This window comes from Bos taurus, chromosome 11 (genome assembly GCF_002263795.3).
Source record: "Bos taurus isolate L1 Dominette 01449 registration number 42190680 breed Hereford chromosome 11, ARS-UCD2.0, whole genome shotgun sequence".
In the NCBI taxonomy this organism is placed as follows: domain Eukaryota; kingdom Metazoa; phylum Chordata; class Mammalia; order Artiodactyla; family Bovidae; genus Bos; species Bos taurus.
In genome coordinates this window covers 81,921,707-81,937,041 of record NC_037338.1, presented here as the reverse complement: position 1 = coordinate 81,937,041, position 15,335 = coordinate 81,921,707, and positions in this window count along the sequence as shown.

Sequence of the window (15,335 nt, the reverse complement as noted above, 5' to 3'; positions counted from 1 at the left end):
CTTTGCCTCTGGTCTCCATTTTCCTAGTTCAACTCAAATCTTTGCTGAGAGCCATACACTCAACTAGCGTTTTTTAAACTAAGTAGTGAATACAAGCACTGACTTAAAAGGCAGATTTTTGTCGTAGAATAAGCTCAGGGAACCTAGAAGCCTGGTCCTTGCTCAATCAACAGCTGTATTAGTTTAGACACATTTCTTATGCAATGCTGCTGCTGCTACTAAATTGCTTCAGTCGTGTCTGACTCTGTGTGACCCCATAGACGGCAGCCCACCAGGCTCCCCCGTCCCTGGAATTCTCCAGGCAAGAACACTGGAGTGGGTTGCCATTTGCTTCTCCAATGCATGAAAGTGAAAAGTGAAAGTGAAGTCACTCAGTCGTGTCCGAACCTCAGCAACTCCATGGACTGCAGCCTACTAGGCCCCTCCGTCCATGGGATTTTCCAGGCAAGAGTACTGGAGTGAGTTGCCATTGCCTTCTTATGCAATAGCCATATTCAATTAATCACCAAATAATCAATAAAAAGGATAAAAACAGATTTGTTCTAAGAGACCTTCCAACTTTGACATGTTAGAATATCATAAAATATTCTCTTAGGTTATTTTCTTCTTGCAACTGGCTGGTGTTAATTGATTTTAGTAGTACCATCACATTTGCAGGCCTTCAGGAAATTTGTTCTTTACCACAGCGATGGCCGAGGTCCTTTCAAGGAGCCAACATGCCAAGCCACAATGAGGCCCCATTTATCCACAGGTCCATTTCCCAGCAATCTGACTCATTCAGGCCCTTTTGATCCTGAACTCATCAAAAGAGTCCCCTGGGTGCCCACATGAGCTGGCAGAAAGCCTCAGCATTAAAGATTATGTACATTGCTTCTCATCCCCTCTATCAAAGCATTACAGGGTCTAGATTCCTGTTTTCCATCAATGACTCAAGGGTGCTATTTCCTCTCCTGGAAATTGTCTTCCCAGTCCATACTTGCTGATGAACCCCTATGTGTTTTTTAGGCTAATCTCAAATTCTCACTGTTCTAAGACACTACTACGGCCTCCTGCTGCCCACAGAATGGAATGCTGTACCTTCCACACTCTCAATCTGACTTGTGTATCCCTTCTTAACAGCCTGGCCATTCTGTGTCATCGTCATGCTTGCTGAGCATTTAGACTTGTTGAGGTCACTATCGTGTTTTATTTGCCCCGTTCCCTAGGATGGAGTCTGGCACAGAGTAGGTGTGCAAATACTGTTTTCTAGAGACTTCCAGTGATGCCATGCCCTGGACCTTAGTGAAAGAAACCCAGTAATCCAAAAGGGAATGCTTGGAGAAGGCATTTGGGAGAGACAAATACATGATTCTTAAGCAGAATAATAGGTGACACTGCATGACATTGAGGGAGGAGACAGAAAGATCTCAAAGCAGATGCAGAACCTCGAAATGGCTTGGGATGCTAATGGGTCTTTAGAATGACATCTCTGAGTGATTTTGAAATTACAGAGTTCTGAATGGCAGATGGGAATTCAGAATTTCTGGAAATGTCAACTACCTTTCAGAAAGATGTCTATTAACAAGAGCTTACTGTACTTGCTTGGTGGTTGACAGGCTCAACTTCAGTTATCTGGAGAAGGCCAAGCAGAGGAATGGGACTTTACCAAGTCATAAATGAAAAGTAAAAGTCTTAGCCACTCAGTCGTGTCCAACTCTTTGTGCCCCTGTGGACTGTAGTCCCCACCAGGTTCCTCTGTCCATGGAATTCTCCAGGCAAGAATACTGGAGTGGGTAGACATTCTCTTCTCCAGGGGATCTTCCCAATCCAGGGAGCGAACCTCAGTTTCCCACACTGCAGGCAGATTCTTCACCATCTGAGTCACCAGGGAAGCCCATCAAGCCATAAACCAACATAATTTGATTAAAGGTATCAAGTACTTAGCATCATACAATTCAGCTAAAATGATCAGCAAGAAGCTAGCACACAACTGAATAGCCAAGTCTAAGGGTTTAGGTTCTTATCGGAAGAGGAAAGATCAGGAGTTCTGGTAACCCGGAAGACATGGGGAAGGGAGAGTGAGGCTTGGGCTACTGTGTCCATGCCAAGGAGGATGGATATTAGTAAAGAGGAAGAAAAGAAGATTCTCTTGCTGATGAAGACCACTCCAGCAAAGGCCCTAGGGTGGGTCTGGCAAGAAGAAGTGAAATCGAGAGGGTCAGCAGAGTAGCAATTAGGACAATGTCTTGCATGGTGTGGCAGGTTATGGGGACCATTGACAGCTGGCCAGAAGACCTTGGATTCAGAAACAAAGTGCCAAAGCGTGAGTAGGGAAATTAACTAGCCTAGTTGCTACTACATGGTCACAAATAGCTTGATGGTATTGGTATGGGTGCAGGTGTCCTCATAAACCTACTAAACTTTTATTAATGCTGAAGATGGTATGTAGGTGGTAATAGAAAAACCTAGAGGAATAGATGCAACCCACTTCAGTATTGCCTGGAAAATTCCATGGACAGAGGAGTTTGGTGGGTTAAAGAACATGGTGTCACAAAGAGTTGGACACGACTGAGCACACACACACACACACACACACACACACACACACACACAAGAGGGACAGAAGGAAATGGAGAGGAGAGAATAAAAATATATATCATTTATTTCACCCAAAAATTATATTTAATTTGTATATTTAGCTGATCAGGTGTTTACTGAATGGAGCATTTAAACATCATCAAGATGCTGTATGAGACACAGACCTTGACCTTAAGCTAGAAGATAGGAAGACAAACTAGATAAGATAGATGTTAACCTGGCTTGCTACACTGAAGGCAGGGACATTAAGCAGAAGATGTCTGTAGTAGTTCAGGTGAGAAATTGTATGGAAATAAACACAGGATGGTCACGGCAGGGGTTGCAAAGGAGAAAACACAAGGCACATTGAGAAGGAAAATACGATAGAAGGGGTTTGGTGATACGTTTTTGTTACTTAATCATTTCATTCCTTTAGTTCCTTTTACTGAGCTCTTACTGCCAGGCTCTGCAGCATTTCCTAGAAATATAAGCATATGGGCATCAGGATAAGCTGCATTTGCTTTGTCCTCCCAGGAGGCAGACACAGTATTAAGAAGTCTACATACATCATGGCATGTGATGTTCAGAAGGTTCCTGTAAACAGATATTGTCACTCTCACTCTGTAGTCACAGAAATCAGAGCTCAGAGACAGTAAACAACTTGCTCAAGCCACACAGCTAAGCTGAGCTGGGATTAAAATGCAGGTGTGTGGATTCTAAGCCTGGCTCTCTCATCTCTGCTACAGAGATGACAAGGAAAATGTGGTTTGTGTTACTGCCAGGGTCAGAGTCTTGTGAGGGGGAGGTGGAGGACAGGCAGGATGGAAGATTGCAATGGGGGCACACCCAGAGCCTCCAGAAATGGAACACGAGTTGGAGGAGAAGGAAAATGCCAAGATATTTAAGCTGCTGACTCTGAAGGTGTTTGCTTGCCTCCAACTATGTGAGAAGATTCAGAGGCCATTTGGGAAGTGCTCTCGGTTGTGCCTTCAAGGATTGGGGTGAGGGTAGGGGTCCTGGTTCCACCACGATATTGAGCAACTGACCTTCCCTCTTCTGGTCTGGGTTTTCCCATCATCCAGAAGTTTCAGACTAAGTGTTCTCCAAAGTTCCTTTCATCTCTACACTGGTGGTGGAGAAACTGAATTCCAGTGGGCTGATGAACAATGAAAAGTCAACAGGGGAGGGAGGGCTCAGTTGGCCTTTTCTTGGTATTTTTTGCTCCTCCATGAGATATTTCCTCCACTGCTTTCCAGTTCATCTCCTAGAGTGTGAGACACAGAATGAGTAGGGGTCTTGGTGTTTCACCCTGAGGAATCTCAGGGGAAACAAGGTAGGAACCCTAGACTAAGTCTTTTTCTCTGGAGCTCATAAACTCATTCCCATTTCCCTGGAGTTTAGAGGCTAGAATCATGCATTCACTTTATCTGAAGAGAGGCAGAGCTGTAGAAGATAGAATGCCCATAGCCTGGCCCCCTGCTCTCAGCACTAGGTTGGGAAATGAAGGAGCCTGGAGATGGGGCTAGAGTGGAGATGGATATGGAGAAAGTACACCCTTCTCCCAACTGACTCTGTGCTTCCAGCCATCACCCCATGTGGGTGACTGAGAAAGTTGAATACCCTGCCATAGCCAGAGGCTCAGCTATTATACGAGTCTGGGCAAAGGCAAAATTGGGACAGAGAATGGACTTCTGTTCAGGCAGGACTTTCAAAGGGTTTGGTACCCACACGGATAGTTTCTGTTGGCACAAACGATGTCTGTTCAGTTGAAACTGAACTTCTCGGTAAACTCGGTTTCCTCCTACCCACTTTCCCTGTTTCTCTTTTCTTATACTTTACAGAATAACATCCCCACAAGTATGTTTTAAAATCCAATTTCGGATGGAAATATGTTAGATTCTTCTCAGTGGCATGTTCAAGTCAGCTCATAAGCTGATGGTTCAATTTTTTAAAAATTTGTGAGTTGATTATTAAACATAGCCATTATAAAAAATTAAATTATAGAATTTATTAAATAAATTATAGTGAAAACAACAGTAATAAATACTCAAAATTAACACTAATTATTTTACTACATTTTATCTTTATTTATCCTCTTGAGGTTCTTTACTTTCCATCAAGTCTATGCCCTGAAAATATTATACAATGGTGTACACATATTTTTGCAATTCAGTGTTCAATAAGTTTATCATGGTAGCTAGAAAATGGTCATGGTTGGACTTATTCACACCATGGAAATCTGCAAGCATCACAGATCAAGGCTTGATTTACTGGTTTGTTGATTGCCTTGACATAAGAGAGTGACGGATAAAATGTTAATACTGTAACTTAACCTAAAACTATGATTTCTGTAGCCATTACATTGTGAATAACATACAAATATTGAGAAGATACTATTTTAGCTTTCAAAAACAATGATCTGAGTCAGAAAAGAAGTTGCTCATGTCATTGACAGTGAGATTCCAGCACTCATCTTTATTATTTCACTTTCATCTTCCTTGTTAACTAAAATGGAAATACCAACTAACATTCATGTCTAAACCACATGCATTGTTAATCAATAGCATTTTAGGTTGGCAACAGATGCTTGAGTTTGGCAAAAATCAATGAAGCATTCTGTGAGAATCAATTGGCTATATGGAATTTACAATAAAGAGTGTATTTATAGTTTATTAACATTTGTAAATTGTGTATGACACATACTTTACATTAGTAAAATGTATAATCCACTGTGTACAAATCTATTTGCAACACATACATTATATAATTTTCCCCCAGAGAGCTGGCTGATAAATACTCACTAGCATACTACTGACTCTTGGGGTCGTCATTTGACTGACAGGAAAATGGAGGTTTATATTAAACGGCAGTGTTTGTGACATTGGGTTCAGACAACATTAGGCCCAGGGTAGATACTCCAGTTAAGCTACTTGGAGACTATCAAGGTTCCATAATATTATTATATCATATTAAAGTACTCTATCATTTTTATTTCCAATGCTTTCTAGTGACTTCCTAGCATAGTCATTCACTCCTTATCTCCAAATAAAAATTTCTGACAGAAGTCTTTGATACTGAGGACTCCCAGCAGGATAGAAACATGGTGGGTGGTTGGAGCCGGGGTGAAGCTCAGAGAGAGGGGGCAGACTAGCAGCTCTCTCCCTCGAAAGCTTGGTGTCCTAAGAATGAGATTTCATTCCAGAACATGCCGTGACATTTTTAAAGCCTAGCCTCTTGGCCACCCATTTGCACAAACCTATTTTACCTTTACCTAGGCGCTTTATAAATGCAACTCCACCATGAGTTATATATCAACACAAGATATATCAACCAAAGTAGTTATTATTTATTAAAAGCATGTTTTATGTCTTACTCAGTGCTTGGTGCTTCACAGCCATTCACTTTCACCTTTAAATGGCTCTCTGCAGCTATTATTATCTGACTCCATTTTACAGATAAGTAAACTGAAGGGCAAGGATGTTAAGTTTTAACTAGCATTTGGCAGATCCCTTGCTAGCTGGTCTTTGTTTCTTGCCCTGCACCGTCGTGACGGAGGTAGGGGGTGAGTGCTGATGCACCGGGAAGGAAGACTGTACCCGAGTGCCCATGCCCTGCAGACTGCATGTGAAAGTGAAGGACCGAGTTGACACCCCTAGAGACTCTTCTCAAAGTATCAGAATGACTTAGAGAAGCTCTGGGAAGATCTGTTTTCCAGGAAGCTTCCCTGTCTGCGCAGAAACAAAAGCTCTGAGAAGCCTGTGTGACACGACGTGCTTGGATTTGCTGGGCTCTTAAACAATCCAGTGCAGGGCTGACTAGGGCTGCCTCCCAGTTTGTATCTCCAGTGAACTCTCTGAGGGGCAAGAAAAAAATTTAGAGAAGAAAAATATTTATATAGCATTGACCAGGTGCCTGGCACTGTTCTAAGTGCTTAAGATATTTAAGATATTATTAAGATATTAAACCAATTTCCTCCTCAGGACACCTTACAACACAGGTTGTCTCAGTCTGCTGGTTCAGATCCATTCTCCTCTTCTTCCCAGGCAATGGCTAAGAATGAACTCCCAGCATCCCCTGCGTCAGGTGTGGCACACCACTAGCTTGGTCAGTGGTGTGTGAGTGGCAGGGACTAGGGCCTCTTCCAGGCCAGGCCAAGGAACTCCCAAGGGTTCACCCCACACCCCCACCGTGTTTCTCCCCATCTTTGGAAACCAAACACTACAGTTGGTAAAACTACTCTCAGCCTGAGTCCCCTGAATTACTGGAAAAAAATCCCCTGCTCATCTGAAACTTCTCTAGACTAATTCTTGTGAGTGAAAAATAAACTTCTTTTATGTTGAACTATGGCAAATGTGAGTGTATTTGTTACCACCACCTCATTTATTCTAATAAAACTTTATATTCTTATTATCATCTCCATTTTACAGATGAGGAAACTAAAGCACAGGTCACTTGCCCAAGGTCACACATCAAGTCACACAGCTAGACCGTGGTAAAGCCGGAATCTAAACCCAGGCAGTCTGGCTCCAGCATTTGTGCTGTTGACCATTACACGACGTACCCCTTTATGTTCTAGGAGAAACGGCTGATGAGAAACAGGCTATGGGATGGGGGAGATGGGGAGCACAGCCACCGGGTGGTCCCATACCCTTTCTGTCTTGCTTGCATAGATGGGGAAACCGAACTGTTAGGAGAAGAGACTTCCCCAAGACCCCTCAACAAGATTAGAATTTGTTTTCTGATTCCTAGGTCTCTCTGCTGTACCATTTAGCCTGGCTGCTAAGCACAGCATAACCATAGGTAACCTACAGTACTATATGGCTGCAAATAAAATACTCCAGCCACATGGCGTTTGTAGAACCTCCACTTTCACAGACTGGGGATGGAGTCCTGGGAAATGAACTAGCCTGCTCGAGGTCACCCAGTTAGAAAGTAGAGTAGACCTGGTGTTCTGACTCAAGCTGTTTTTTTTAACCAGCCCCCATTTTGCCCTAGATAAGTGGTATGGAGCAAAGAGCTGAGATGCCAACCCTATAAACTCAAAGTAAAATAAGGGAAGCAATATGTCATGAAAGGGGGCTTTAAATCCAAGCTCAATGGTCCTTCTTTAGAGGTAATAATATTTACACCAGGCATTCCCACCAGCTTTATTCTCCCTGGAGTCCCTCCTCTCACAATCCTCTGGAGCTCTGAGATCAAGTCTTCTGTCCTTGTTTGGGCATCTGCAGGCATCTCCTGGAGCAGGGCTGTCTCACTCACGGGAGGTCCCGGAGTCCAGCGCTGCCCATGGGCAGGAGAATAGGGTAAGGTTTGCTGAATGCCTAATCAGCCAAGGGTGTGGGGCGACAGACATCTACACCCCTATTTTTTCCTATGAAGAGACTGACGTCCATCGCATGGAAGGGATGTGGCCAGGCCCCATGGCTGTCAGGCCCTGTGCAGGCCAGGATCTGGGGATCAATAATCAACGAAGTGGGGGGGGGGGCCGCCAGAGGCATGAAGGATGGCTAGTGGCACGAAGTAGGGGGGCTTCCCAAAATGCAGTCACAGCCAGGGCTTCGCAGGAAGGAGGGGTTCACGTCACTGCTCTTCAAAGACCCTCCAGGACAGTGCAGTTCGTCTACTTCCCGGCAGGGGTGGGTGACCGACAAGGAGGACCTCGGGAGGGGACAGGAGCGCCCCGATTCCCCACCCCACCCCGCTCCACCAGTCCCGCCCGCTCGGTCTCTCCCTCGTCCAGGAAGCCGCAGATCCGCATTGCAGGGGTCCCTGTGGGCCGGGGTCGCCTCGCCCCCGCCGGTCTTTCCTTTGTCCCGGCGCGTCTGCGGCAGCCGCGGAGCTCGGTTGCAGGCGGGGCGGCCGCGCGCTGCCTGGTGCACCAGCACCATCTAGGGGCCATCCGGGTCGCGGGGGTGGCGCCCGCGGGAAAGAGGTCCGCGGGCCTCGGAGAATCACCGCGCACCTCGGGCAATTGACCGCCCCAGCCCCAGCCTTAATTAGGGTAGAGGTATGGGACCTCCTAAAGGTGTGAGGCCATTTCACTCCCTTAATCGTGTTTGATCGTCCCAACAACAGAGTTCCCCCAGGGGTTGAGTAACCCCAAAGGGCACAGAAGGTATGAGCAGAACCAAGAATCAAAGTCCCCAAACGTGTGCACTGTGTATGCTCCTCTATTGCACTGCCCAGGGGAGGGCGGTCCCCCTGATACCTATGGGAACTTTGTCTTGATGTGTGATCTTGGCCCAGAAGCCTGACCTCTCTGAGCCTCAACAGCAGGGCTCAGCCTTAGGGATCACCCCAAGACCTTCCTTCCGGGAGGATGAATGTGTCAACCATGGGAAGATTTCTAAGTCAGAATTCACTCCAAGAAGGTAAATCAGAAGCTGTGAGTCATGGAGATGATCAAGAAGAAAGGACCTCAGGAGAAAAAAAAAAAAAAAAGAGGCTGGCTCCATAAACTGTCAAATTACTATTCCCAAGAACTGGGTGGTGCAGAACACTATGCCAGAGGCAAAACCTCTTTTGGACCTAGCTTTGAGGCGGGCAACCAGTGTCATTATCTCCATTTTACAGCTGGGAAAATCGAGGCACAGAGAACCGGAGACGTTTTCTCAACCTTTCGGTCCTAGGAGAGCCAAGACTGAGGTCACTGCCATGGCCACCCGGCCTCCCTCTCCCAGGCTGGGGCCTTTCCGGGGACTCTGAGAAGGTCTGGAAGCACAAAGCCCCGTACCCCCCTCACTTCCAGGGCAGCGCCCTGAGGATGCTGGCAGGAGAAAGAAGGACGCGGGAGGGTTTGGGCTGGAAAAGAGAAGACCCAGAGGGTCATGGAGCTGAAGACTGTCTCTAAGTAGCAGGAGGGCTGACATAGGGATGAGGAAGCAGAGGAATGAGGCAGAGACGGGGTGCAGGAGGTGCAGGGTGAAGTGGTCAGGTTTTATTTAGCAAGGCAGGGAGCAGAAGCTGAGACAGAGGGAGCTCTGCTCTGTGGCCTATGGGGTAACCTTCTCCCCAGAGCATCCTGGAGTCCATTCCATCTTCCTGAGGCCACAGCCCACTATTCCTGGCTCCTTTGACATCCCATTGACCTTACTCTCAAGAGCGTCCAGACTATAGCCTGGGGCTGCCAAGACCAGGTATAAGACTAGTGAAGAGGACTCTGCCACCTCCCCTGCAAGAGCAGGATTGTTTTGATGTGCAGTGTAGCCAGGCCTCCTGTCATTTGTACAGGCTTACCAACTCCCATCAGTACTGAACAATCTCCATCACTTCAGGTGACCAGAGTGTGTATCTCTTACAACTCAACAATCTGATGAATGCGGTCCCAGTCATCCGTCCTTTCTTGGAGCGGTGGCCTGGGTGTGAGGCTTGTTCCCCAGGCACTGGGACCTCTGGGAGTTCTGGACTATTCATTTTCTGCCCTGTTTTCCCCACTCCTACTCCAGCACAATGCTGATGATGAGAGAATTTTCTAAAAACACTGTTGACGTGTTAGTACTTTACTCCTTCCTGCAACCCATAGTTGCTTCTGGGGGCTTCCTGCCACAGGTGTTGGCTAAGGACCTGCTTTACGCCAGGCACTTGGCTGGATCCCTTTCCTGACTACCCTAGAATCTTTGACTGTGTAGATCACAACAAACTGTGGAAAATTCTTAAAGAGATGAGAATATCAGACCACCTTACCTGCCTCCTGAGAAATCTGTATGCAGATAAAGAAGCAACAATTAGAACCGGACATGCAACAACAGACTGATTCCAAATAGGGAAAGGAGTATGTCAAGGCTGTATATTGTCACCTGCTTATTTAACCTATATGCAGAGTACATCATGAGAAATGCTGGACTGGATGAAGCACAAGCTGGAATCAAGATTGTTGGGAGGAATATAAATAACCTCAGATATACACATAACATCACCCTTATGGAAGAAAGCGAAGAGAACTAAAGAGCCTCTTGATGAAAGTGAAAGAAGAAAGTGAAAAAGTTGTCTTAAAACTCAACTTTGAAAAACTAAGATCATGGCATCTGGTCCCATCACTTCGTGGCAAATAGATAGGGAAACAATGGAAACAGTGACAGATTTTATTTTGGGGGGGTTCCAAAATCACTGCAGGTGGTGACTGCAGCCATGAAATTAAAAGAGATTTGCTCCTTGGAAGAAAAGTTATGACCAACCTAGAAAGCATATTAAAAAGCAGAGATATTACTTTGCCGATTAAGATCCATCTGTCAAAGCTATGATTTTTCCAGTAGTCATGTATAAATGTGACAGTTGGACTATAAAGAAAGCTGAGTACCAAAGAATTGGTGCTTTTGAACTGTGGTGTTGGAGAAGACTCTTGAGAGTCCCTTGGACTGCAAGGAGATCCAATCAGTCCATCCTAAAGGAAATCGGTCCTGAATATTCATTGGAAGGATTGATGCTGAAGCTGAAACTCCAATACTTTGACCACCTGATGCCAAGAACTGACTCATTGGAAAAGACCTTGATGCTGGGAAAGATTGAAGGTGGGAGGAGAAGGGGAGGACAGAGGATGAAACGGTTGGATGGCATCACCAACTGGATGGACATGGGTTTGAGCAAGCTTCAAGAGTTGATGATGGACAGGGAATCCTGGTGTGCTATAGTCCATGGGGTTGCAAAGAGTCGGACAGGACTGAGTTACTGAACTGAACTGAAATGGCTGGATCTAGTTGTCACACTGGCAAATTCCCCTGACACATCTGTCCAGGTAGACTCATTAACCCAGTTATACATAGGAACCAGTTCACCAGCCTAGGATTGGATACATTCACACATTTCTCATTTTCCCAGTTTATCCTCCAAGTCCCATTAGCCCAATTTTGTGGGAAGGTCTCTATCTCCCTCTCAAGGCCAATTCTTTCTTTGTGGAGGAAGAAAAGTGACATATTGGTACCATTTCAAAGGATACAAAACTTCTGGGCACTGGCTCAGTAAGAACCCAGCTCACCCCACAGCCCGTACCCACTTGCCTTTGACTATAGGTTGTGGCAAGGGGAAAAGCACTCAGGGTTGGTGACCTAAAGACTGAAATGAAAATCCTGACTCTATTTCTTACCACTCGAGTGATCTTAGCCCCCATTCTCCAAACCAGAGTGTTATTTCCTGTTCCCAGAAGCTAACAAACATCTATATTTCTTGACCTTTGCTGCTCAATGCCAGTTGCGATGTCCATGTCCGTGAGATGAAATTTCAATATCTGTGTCTTGGCCTGGGGTTTGTAACAAACCCCAAGGGGTCTTCCTCTGGAAGCTTTAGGCCCCACAGGCACAAAACCCTGGTTGGCATTGTTCTGTGTTTCACTGGGCATAGGAATCTCTTAGTCCTGGTTGCCAATGAGTGGACCAGGCCTTTTGTTAATAGCCAGATCTAAAGAGGTATATTAGTTACTGCCTTTAAGACAACATTTTTGGTCCAAGCTTAAGATGATTGCTCATCAATAAAGGCTACCACCTCTCCATGGTTGCAGTCGCCGCCTCTGACCTTTGGGGCCTTGTGTACTGCAACCTACCTGGAGACTGCGCCCAAGTGGGGTTGAGGGGCAGACACTGCTTGTTCACTCAGTGCTAGGTTACTCTTACTCTGGACATCTTTCTTTAAACTTTGTTTTGCAGGCCTTCACCAGTGCAAGGGTTGAGCTTATGTATTATGCAGACAAGAAAGAGATTTAAGGCAAATGAGAAGGAAGAAATATAGCTTGCAGAAAGTGAAGTGAAACAAAGAAATTAATGAGAACTTGTGATTATTCATAAATGAACTGCATTGCACGTAATTTTTTTAACCTTGCACTTTAAAGTATCTTCAAACATCAGAGGCTTTCAGAATGTTATATTTAGCTAATTAAAACGACTTCACTTTTATTTAAAGGAAGGACAAGTGTAAATTCTTTTGTTCTGATCTAAATCTCAAATTACAGCATGAGCCTATAATTTATAAAGCATATCAAGCAATTAAGGTTCTTGGCTGTTTCTTTATATTGAACTTGCAAAGATAAGCAGCTAAGTTAATTACAGCAATGTCACTAGCTTGTTTACTAAATATCTTCAAATATGATTTTTAATGGGGATGAAAGGCAGATTCAACTGTATATAAAATACACAAGACAGCGTCTGCCCCAGGCCAAGTATCAGGGATCAGGGAAGAATCATTGATAATTCATTTGTTGCGCCTGTGTTCATGTTCCTTTGCGAAAGGGTCATCTTTCCTTAATTCAGGCAGAAAGCTTTATGTCTTAATCCTTTGTTGTCAGTATGAGAAAGTCTTGGCTGAGCCCTGGTCGCTCTTGGGCAAGGCAGGATGTGTGAGCCATAGATGGACATGTGCCTGTCATCTTAGTCTCTCTATTGATTGCCCAGAAGTGAGTTTAATGAAGACGGAATGTCTCAAGTAAACACATCATTATCCCTGATCAAGGAAGTGTAAACAGAACCTGGCCTGGGAAGCAGCTCTTTGTCTTTCCCTACCACAGGCATGTAAAAACGCCTGGGTTCTGGGGATTTGCTAGGGTCTGGAGTCAATAAGGAAACTTCCTGGAGCACAGGGGGAAGACCCAGAAACCAGACACACCGAGAACTCCGACAGTGTCTTCAACACCACAGCTTATTCTAAGAATTGGGAAGATGGCATTAAAACAGGAATAGATGAGCCTTATTTTTAAAAATTCAAGTAATCTTAAATGCTTAAAATGATGATAGAGAAGGAATGAAAATAAATCCCCAAAGCATTTGTTATAAGAATACTTAGAATCACGGGAACTAGAGTGGGATTCAGTTTACTTAATCTGACTAAAATCAATATTTTATCTCTCAATGGCCTTAGAAAAATCATTAGAATGTCTTGATTCTTCGTTTATAGTACGTAATCCATCTACTTCGTATTTATAATGTAGACTCTATAAACTTTGTTTAATTTGCTTTGTTTTTGATGAAGGTAAAGCTGCTTAGGCAACTATATAGTGCCAGGTAAATATAAGGGGTTATATTTATACAGTGTCTAGCATGTCAGTCCTTAATAGGTGGTTGCTCTTCTAATTGTTATTATAATTATCATGATCTCCATCATTCACACCATTTAATTACCTCCGTGTAAAGTGAAGGGTGTAAGTATGTTTTAATTAATAATGTAATAGTGGATACCTCTTATTGATTGTAAACTCTGTGCCAAGTCCTATACTAGGTGCTTTGCATACAAATTAATATTTTAGTTATGTCAGGGACTCAGAGACAACAACATTGCGAGCATCATTTTACTGAAGCCAGAGGAAGTCAGGCATCTTTCTAGATAGTCTACAGAGTCTGTTTGGAGGAATGTTGGTTCAAAGCCAGGTCTGTGTGACTCTATACACCTTGCTGTTTCCGCCATCCCACGCCACCTGTTTTGAAGAGATGGACAATGCATTATTTCGGGTTTTCATTTTTTCCCCATTAAATGTATACCAACTGTAAAGCCACCTGAAATATGGGTTGCGCCTTCTCTCTGAAGGACAACACAAACCTAGAGAAGTCCCTTGGAAGCTCAAGTTCACCCTTCGCATTCTATCGCCCTCATTGTCTTGATTGTTGTTGTTCTCACATGCCTTGTCTCCAGCTTTGTTCTGTGAACGATTCCTGTGCACCCTCTCTGCTCCAGATACTTGTAAGTATTTTTCATGGTAAACCTACCTTCCCACCCTAGATCTGTTTGAAGGGAATTTGAAGATTTTTGCCTGGAGGGGGTCCTGTGGTTCCAGGATCTCCCTGCAGTCATAATTAGCCAGGACCACAAACAAGATGAGTTTCCGTGGTGGCATAGCAATAAAGAAGCTGCCTGCCAATTCAAGAGACACAGGTTCGATCCCTTGGCCAGGAAGATCCCCTGGAGAAGGAAATGGCAGCCCACTCCAGTATTCTTGCTGCAAAATCCCATAACAGAGGAGCCTGGAGGGCTATAGTCCATGGGGTCACAGAGAGTCAGTCACAACTGAGTGACTGAACAACAAGGTCAACAACAACAGGCAGGAGAGGACAGATGCTTTCTGTATCCTGCATTTTCTCCCCAACCCAGGAGGTAGCTGCCTATCAGTTCACACTCAGCAGAAGTGCTCTTTAGATAGACTTGAACACCTCCAGTAACAAGAAGCTCACTACTTCCCAAGGAAGCAGATTTCATGATTGAAAAATTCGGGTGATTTGAAAGTTGGATATAGGCATTTCTTTCTTTTTTTAATTGAGATATACTGACATTGTGTTATTGTTAGGTAAACAACATGATTCAACACAGGACATAGGAATTTCTATAAAAAGATAAAAGAACACAAATTACTATACCCTTTCTAATCGTGGAAGTATCAGTTAATGTTAGGAGCTTTAAAATTACCAAGTATCAAGGAACTTTATCTTTGTATTAAGGATAAATTTATCAAGTATCAGGAGCTTTAAAATTATTCTTCCTTTTCTATCAGCTGATCCTAATTCAGTCAGCTAATTCTCTTCCTGGAAATTCACAGATCCAAGAGAGTAGAAAAACTGTTATATTTTTAGATGTCAACATTATATTATTTGTAATAGCTTAATGAGTATATGCATAATTAAGAATTTCAGTTATCTTAACGTTTACTCAGACAACATGGTGTGCCAATCCTAAAAGATGACTTACAAGAGAAATGCTTTTTCAGCATAACTCCCCACTGAAATGACCCAGACCAATTATATGAGAAACTGGAGGGATAAATCCAGACAGCATTTTTCTCAAGTTGCATTAGGTATTCTCATTGTGCAGCC